Here is an 8584-nt window from a genome sequence, read left to right on the forward strand (position 1 = left end):
AAATAATAAATAATAAATAATAAATAATAAGTAATAAATAATAAATAATAAATAATAAATAATAAATAATAAAGAAATATTAATAAATATTTATTAAATATCTAAGAAACTTAAATTACCAAAAAGCAGCAAAAAAATACCATTAATATTAAATCAAGAATTAACCAGAATCATAAACCAAGAGCTAGCAACTTAATCCATAGTTCTAACATCAACATTCCAATTATAGCAACCTAACATAAACCAAAACATAACAATTAAGTCCCTAGAACATACTCCTCTTCATACCTTGATCCAACAGTCACTTTGTCTTTACCTGCACCACAAAACAATGAGATGCATGAGTATTACTACAAATACTCAGTGAAACGATCATCCCATCTACGAGCTATCCACATAAGCCAAGAGCACAACCACAAATAAAACACAACAAACCAGACATTAAACAGAACAACCAAAGGGCTATACCACCCAAACCAACTGAGGGCACATTCACAACACGTACACATCATCACACAAAACAAGTCATACAACCCAATCGCTCAGATAAGCTCATGGTCACGCACTCACCTCAACAAGGTGATTCACGAATAACAAATAAAACCCAAAAGAGAGGTTCTCCACTTTCCAGCAACAGTCAGACACTCCTACAACCAAACAGAACAACAAACCACCCTTAAAACCGAACTGCCAGGAAAACAGAAAACAAACATCTCTAAGATGAAACTACGGAACAAAAACGAACAGTTAACTTTCCAATCTCTTCGGTGAAAAGCACCGTCTAGACGTCCGTAAGCTTGCCACAAAATCTCGTAACGATCAGATATCAGACTAACCCTAAATCAAGCCTCCAACACCCTTTGGTTTAATTCGCGATTGAAAGAACGTGTCCCACAAAACTGCCAATAACTCAGAGAGTTTAAATCCAAATCCATTTCTGTAAAAAGGAGAATCACGATGAAAGACTTGGGTATAATTCAACAAAATTTTGTTACCTTTAACAATGCTTTGATACGTCAAAACCGTTTTCTCCTAAACCCTAACGATTCTGCTTCTTTTGCTTTAAACACCAAAACCAAGTTTGCTCTCCTTCTCACAAGTGAATGAGTGCTTCTTCTCTTTTTTTCTTTCAGCAGTTCAAAAAAACAGGAGCAAGGAGGCGTCCTCTTAATAACAAATTGGATTTTTGGTTTAATTAGATTAAATCAGGTTTTAATTAAACCAAAATTAATTAAAATCCACTCCTTTAGTTTATTCAATACACCCCAAATTATAATACCAGAACACGGATGTTACAATTCTCCCCCACCAACATAGATTCATCCTCAAATCTCGAACAACCATCAGCCAAGGACTCTCGTGTAACCATCTCCATGGTCCGCACTTCTTTTGACGGATCTACGAAGGTTACCTTTAGGCGATAGACTCATGTTTCAGACATTATTTGCTATCGAATTTTGGACATTCTTTACTCCTAGATCTCAACCTTGAGGTTTTATTGGCTCTTCAATAGGCCTTAGCCTGCATTCCATAATGTTGGCTCATCGTCGGGCCTTAGTCCATATGCCATAATATATATTTGAAGTCCAATATTTGTCTCTCGGGTTACCACCCTACAGCACGTCCCCAAATTGTCATCCAAAGTCGATATACCAGTCATACCCTCAAGCCACAAAGTCTTAGAATATAATGGTACTAGGAGAACTGAAGTTCCCAAAATAGTCGTTCAGGACCAATTGTCCTTAGAGCAAACAATTCTGAACACGTCTGAGTCTCATCTCCTAATTAGATCTCCCTCCTGTGGCTTGCGTAAAACATCACAATGTCATACCAGCCACATTTTCCCTCACTGGAAAGTGGAATACCTCATGACCACACAAGAATCATCAACATGCCATAGGGGCCGCCACTAAGGCCAAACGAATGTCCTAAACAGGACCGCCACAAAGACCACACAAATATCTAAACACACCGCCACCAAGGCCAAACAAATGTCCAAAACAGGACCGCCACCAAGGCCACACAAATGTCCTCAAAAGGACCGCCACCAAGGCCATACATCCCGAAGGACCGTCACCAATGCCATACATCCCGAAAGAACGCCACAACGGCCACACATCCCGAAGGACCACCACAAAGGCCACATAAACGTCACTAAAGCCCACAAACACTAAAAATAGACAAATTATAACTCGCATAAAACTTTTCATTTTTAAGAACCTTTTTATTTATGGAAACTTTACATTTTTAGTAACTTTCCACTTTTGGAAAACCATCAAATCAATATTTTTTATCTCATAGTCAGACCCAAGAAAAATATTCATCTTATTACATTAAATGTTCATAATCGTTACAACTCCAATCTATATTAACATTTTTGCATCAGTTTTGGCAAAGAAAGCTTGGAGTTGGGATATAAAGTATTTACATTTCATGCCATTGTAATTAAGACATTTTTAAAAAATTAAAGGAAAGTTTTGAAATAAGCAAAAATCGAGTATGGAAATACATGTTTTCCTAAAATATCTGAACAAAATTAATTTCTATTTTCCTTTTTAATTACAGGCTTTAAATCATAAAATGGTAAGATAGATTACTAAATTGATAAACAATTAAAAATTCTTGATAATAAAGGTATGTAGTTAATTACGTCACTTACACTCATAACTATTAACACGTTCCATAATAATTTTTAAATCCTACAAAACATATCCGAAATGATGATATCTTTAAGATATTTTTAATTTTCTAACTAAGATTTACGGAAATCACTCATAGAAAAAATCATATTGTTTTCTTAAACCATTATAAATACTTCTCATAAGCAAACCAGTTCTTCTACGACAACGTTAAACGCCAATGAAAAGGTGATTTATATGCTACTTATTATGTCTTCTTTATTTTTTCTGTTACTATTACTTTTTCTGTTTTCATATTTTGTCCTCTCTAATATCGTTTTTTTTTCTTTTCTATGTTAGGGTGTTAGGACTTAGAATCCATGATTCTGTCAATAATTTAACCAGCGAGTAATTTTTTATTATCATGGTATATTGTCTATTTCTAGGGTACTTCTAAGTAAAGTTAAAAATATTGATTAGAAAAACTTAAAAACAAACAACTAATGTAGGTTTCAATGAGGTGTTTGATAATCAAGACGACTAAGAAAATGATCTAGGAATAACTCTGGAAATTTATGATTATTTTATTTTGGTTCTTTGCCTATTTTAATTATGGTTTGAAAAAATGCAGTCCATATTGTATTTAAAACATGCTGCATTTTTAAATTGTAGGTGACTCATTCCCAAGATATTGAAAAGGAGTACAATTTGGAAATTTTTAACCATCCAAGTTACAATCATTTGGTCTATTATTTTTAATATGTATGTTTTATGGATTGTCAAATTCGTGATTAAAGTTATTGATTTACATTATACTTTGATATAACATCCTCATTTATTGTATTTTTATGTTTTTCTAATTATTATTCCACATACTTTATAGGTTTAAAAAACAAAAATTGTCTCATGGTACAACACGGGGTAAATCCTAGAATGCAAACCTATGATGATTTACATGTTGACATTTTTAAAAGATACTCAATTCTAGATCAATAATAAATTATTATGGACGGGGTCAAATGGCGAGATAGATTTTGGTCAACTGGCAAATATAAATTTAATATATCACTAAATCGTCGTTACAATAAGGGTAATTCATCATTTCATTTGTTTGTTTTGTTAATATTAGAATATTATATATATATAATATTAAATTGATTAAATTACGATTATGTAAAAAAAATATCTCACGGTATACTACGGTCAAATCCTAAAATTAACAATCAAAATATAATTATATAAACTTAAATACTATATATATATATATATATAGATAGATATAACTTAATTTTTTAAAAAATTAGTTAAAAAAAATCGTCCCGCGGTGTACCGCGGGTTAAAATCTAGTGAGAATACATAATGAAAACAAGATATACAACCACACAAAGCTAAAACAACAAACTGTAGCCCATAATAGACAAGATCAAGCCTTGACTTGCTTCTCGAACCACTTTTTGAACCTTGCCTTCATCCTCGCTTCTGGCTTCCAATTCTGCTCATCAATACATTACAGTCCCACATGACTCTCATCAAAGGAACCTTCTTTCTCCGAAGTTCCTTGACCCTCTTCTCGAGCACCTTCACTGGTCTCGCCTCCAAAGTCATGTTGGGCTGAAGATCTGCAGGAATCTTAGCAAACAAGTCATCATCCTTGTGAAGACACTTTCTCAGCATCGACACATGGAAAACCTTGTGGAATGCATACATAACATTAGAAAACTCCAGACTATATGCAACCGGCCCCACCCGCTCAACCACTCTGAACAGACCCATTTATCCTAGACTCAACTTAGTCTCTGATAATAATCTGTTCGAACTCTGCAACATGGCCATCTTGAGGTACACGCTATCTCCAACATGAAACTCAAGATCCTTCCTCCCCTTATCAGCATAACTCCTCTACCGATCCTTAGCCCCCTTCATGTTGAACTTCAGAATCCGAATATTCTATGAGGTCTCTTTAACAAAATCTACACCATATATGCTTTTCTTCCCCACCTGAGTCCAACATAATGGTGTCTGACACGAACTCCCATACAACACCTCATAAGGAGCCATCCTATTGCTCGCCTGGTAACTGTTGTTGTAAGCAAACTCTACCAAGCTCAGGTGATCCACCCAGTGACCACCCTAGTCCAACACACACATTCTCAGCAAATCCTGTAAAGTCTAGATCCTCTTCTCTGACTGTCCATCTGTCTGAGGATGATAGGCTGTACTAATATGCACCTTAGTGCCCATCTGTGCCTGAAACTCCCTCCAAAACACTGAAGTAAACTTGGAATCTTTGTCAGACACAATAATCGTAGGCACACCATGCAATCTGACTATCTCCTTCACCATTTTTCTTAATTGCCAGAAAACATGCCGACTTAGTCAACTGATCCACAATGACCCAAATTGTATCAAAAGTTCAAGACACTAGCAATCCTATCATGAAGGCCATCATGATCATGTCCCAGTTTCACTCTGAAATGGGTAAACTCTGTAACAAGCCACTCAGAACCTGATGCTCAACCTTAACTAGTTGGCAGACATCGCACCCCGCCACCCAACTAGCTATATCTTTCTTCATCCCGACCCAATTATAATACTGTTTGAGGTCACAGTACATATTATTCACTCCTATATGAATAGAGAACATGATCGCATGAGCTTCCTTCAGAATCTCCCGCCTCAACTCCTCATCATTGGATAACTCCTCACATAGAGGTATTCACCAGCCCCTCATCCTTCTCTTGAGCTACTCAAACTCTACTCAGAAGATCTGTCCGATCAGCCGCCTCCAAATCCAAAGGCTCCTGTGAAATAGCACACAACCTCAATGCACTAATTTCACCCACCTGAGTAAGCCTGGGCAAAATACCCGGATCCGAAACCCGAACCCGATCCAAAAAACCTGAGCCAAACCCATATCCAAAACAAGAGTATACCCGAATGGGTTTAGGATCTTTAAGTTTCGAATACCGAACCCGATATACGAGCAGCATCCGATCAAATCCAATACCATAACCCCTTAAGACATAACCCTATTACCGATTCCTCTTTCTTCCTTTGTTGCTTTCACCGCTTACAACCTGTTCATCTTCTTGTTGCCTAACAAACATCAAATTCAAGACTTTATAAACCATTTACCCTAATTTTCTCCCAATTTTACAAACTGGAAAACCCTAAAATCTAATCCTCTCCTCCTTTTGAGACTTCACGGCAGCAATCAAAGGTGATGCATCTGTTTAAATTTTTTTTTTAATGAAAATCTGTTCTTGTTCTTCACCCTTGTTAGATAGATGTTGGTTTTGATCTAGCTTCATGTTTTATTTGATTTTTTTTTGTGTGTTTCTTCTCTTGTCTAATTGTATTGTTGATCGATGTGTTATTGTTCTTCACTTGTGTTAGATAGATGTTGGTTTTGATTGATGCTAATGATTGATGTGTTCTTGTTCTTCACTTGTGTTAGATAGGTGTTGGTTTTGTGTTAGATAGATGTATTGTATTGTAGTGTTTAATAAACATCTGAAACTCATCTGAGATTTCATAGTTTTATTTTGCGTGTTCTAGTTTTAATGATATTTTTACTAAATTGTGTCTTATACAATTTGCAGATGGATTGGAATTTGATGACCAAGGAGAAGGGTTTCAGACTCCAGAAGCGAATCAATGGGGAAAAAAGAAACAAAAACACAAAGATGGAGATGAACAAGCTAAAACTCAGAGGATAATCACTCCAAGGTCAAGTGTATGGGCTCATTTCACTAGGCTACCAAATAGCCGTAATCTATGTACCTATCACTACTGCCACAGGGAACTCAAGTGTCCAACAAAGTCAGGGACTAAAAATTTGTGAAATTACATTGAAATCTGTAAGGAACACAAGGCGTGGCTAGAAGGTAAAGATCGAAAGTTGAGTCAACAAGTCATTGATAAGGATGGAAATATGAAAATTGCAAAAGTTCCTGATAGTGTTTTCAGAGAAGCATCCAATGAGATGCTTGTGATAAGGGAGTTGTCATTGGCTTTTATTGAAAGTATGGCTTGGAGACACTTCTGCAACAAGGTAATGTACTTTTTTTTTGCTTGTTTTCTTTTGTATGTTTCTTTCTCTACATATATCTGTATTTCATTGTAGTATATTTATATTTTATATGTATATGCATGCAGGTGAATCTATATAAACCCCACTCCAGAAGGACTGGTGACGAGGAACATTGTTGAGATGTTTGTTCAGAGGAAAGCTACTTTGAGGAAATGGTTCATTGCTAAGAAGCAAAGAGTCTCACTTACAACAAATATTTGGGTTAGTGATGTCATAGATAATGTCATATATCCTTTTTTTACTTAGTTTAAGAAGCTCATACTTGTCGGTTCACTTATCTATTCTAATTTTATCTTAATATTGATTGTTATTCACAGGTGCAAGTTATACAGTTATAGCAGCATATTACATTGATCCATATTGGCGGTTAAAGAAGCTTATAATAGGATTCAAGTATGTGACAGAACACAAAGGAAAGGCAATTGCAGCTACACTTCATGATTGCTTAGCTGACTGGGGCATAGAGAAGGTCTTCTCTGTGATAGTGGACAATGAACAGAAAATACGACTGCTTTAAGTAAGTTTAAGACTGCTTTCTCTCTCTTGTCTGATGAGTCTCTAGTGATGAAAGGAGAGTTTATGCATGTGAGATGTTGGTCATATCATTAATTTTATTGTGAGAGACGTGTTGGCTGAATTAGATGAGAATATAATTACAATCAGGAATGTTATCTCTTATTTTAGATCCGGCACAAATAGGCAATACACATTTGACTAGAAGATAGATTCTGTTAGGATGACAAAGGGTAGTTTGCCTTTGGATGTCAAGACTAGGTGGAATTAGACTTATTTGATGTTGTAGAGGGAAATTAAGTACAAGGTAACATTTGATAGGATGGAGATAAAAGACAAGCTATACAATGATCATTTCTTGGAGATGGATAATGGAAGAAAGAGAATTGGACCTCCTAGCTTGAATGATTGGCATTCTGTTGAAAGGTTAGACAAGTTTCTGGAGATTTTTTACATCTCAACATTGATTGTGTCGGCTTCTACTGGACTGAATTTTCATAATAGCTACGGGAGATAGTCAACATATCAACAAATCTTGACATGTTGTGTTCGAGTTATGATTCTGAGTTGAAGAAAAAGGCTCAGGAAATGTATAAGAAGTTTGATAAGTATTTGGATGGCATTAGCAATGTCAATAAGATGTTGATAATAGCGATTGTGTTTAATCCTAGTAAGAAGCTGCATTTTGTGAAGATTTGTTTTGCGGAGTTGTATGGCGAATAGACTCCGACAGCTAAAGAGATATATGACAAGGTTTATAATATTCTGGTTGATATGTTCAATGAGTATAGTGAAAGGTATGCGCTAAATCTCAATCTCAGCCTTCTGAGTCATCTCAGTCTCAGCCTTTGCAGTCATCTCAGTATCAAGACAAAACGGATGTGAGTGAAGCAGATAGTGCTCCTCGGTTTTTTACAATTGACAAAAGGTACAAAGCGTTGCTAAATGAGATTGGAGTTAAAGAAACAAAGGATGAGTTGACTACATATCTAAAATAGGGTGTTGAGAATCCGAATGTGATGATGGGGACTGACTATGATGTTCTTTCTTGGTGGAAACTCAACTTTAGCAAGTACCCTATTTTATCACAAACTAGAATGAGTCCCACGCGTTGCGTGAGTTTAATAATATAGAAAATTTATTATGGAGTTTAATATATTGAGATTTCTTTATATTTTTTTCTCAAATTGATTATTTTGTATTTCGTATTAGTTAGAGTAAAAATTATCTTATAACTTCTTAACAAAGTACTTGTAGCAAAATATTAGATATGTGCAATACCAAAATGTAGGAAATAATACATTTAACAAATTGGACTACAAAAAAATTGAATTTATAATTAAGTTACGTAAAGTAAAGT

Source organism: Camelina sativa, chromosome 9, assembly GCF_000633955.1.
Source record: "Camelina sativa cultivar DH55 chromosome 9, Cs, whole genome shotgun sequence".
In the NCBI taxonomy this organism is placed as follows: Eukaryota; Viridiplantae; Streptophyta; class Magnoliopsida; order Brassicales; family Brassicaceae; genus Camelina; species Camelina sativa.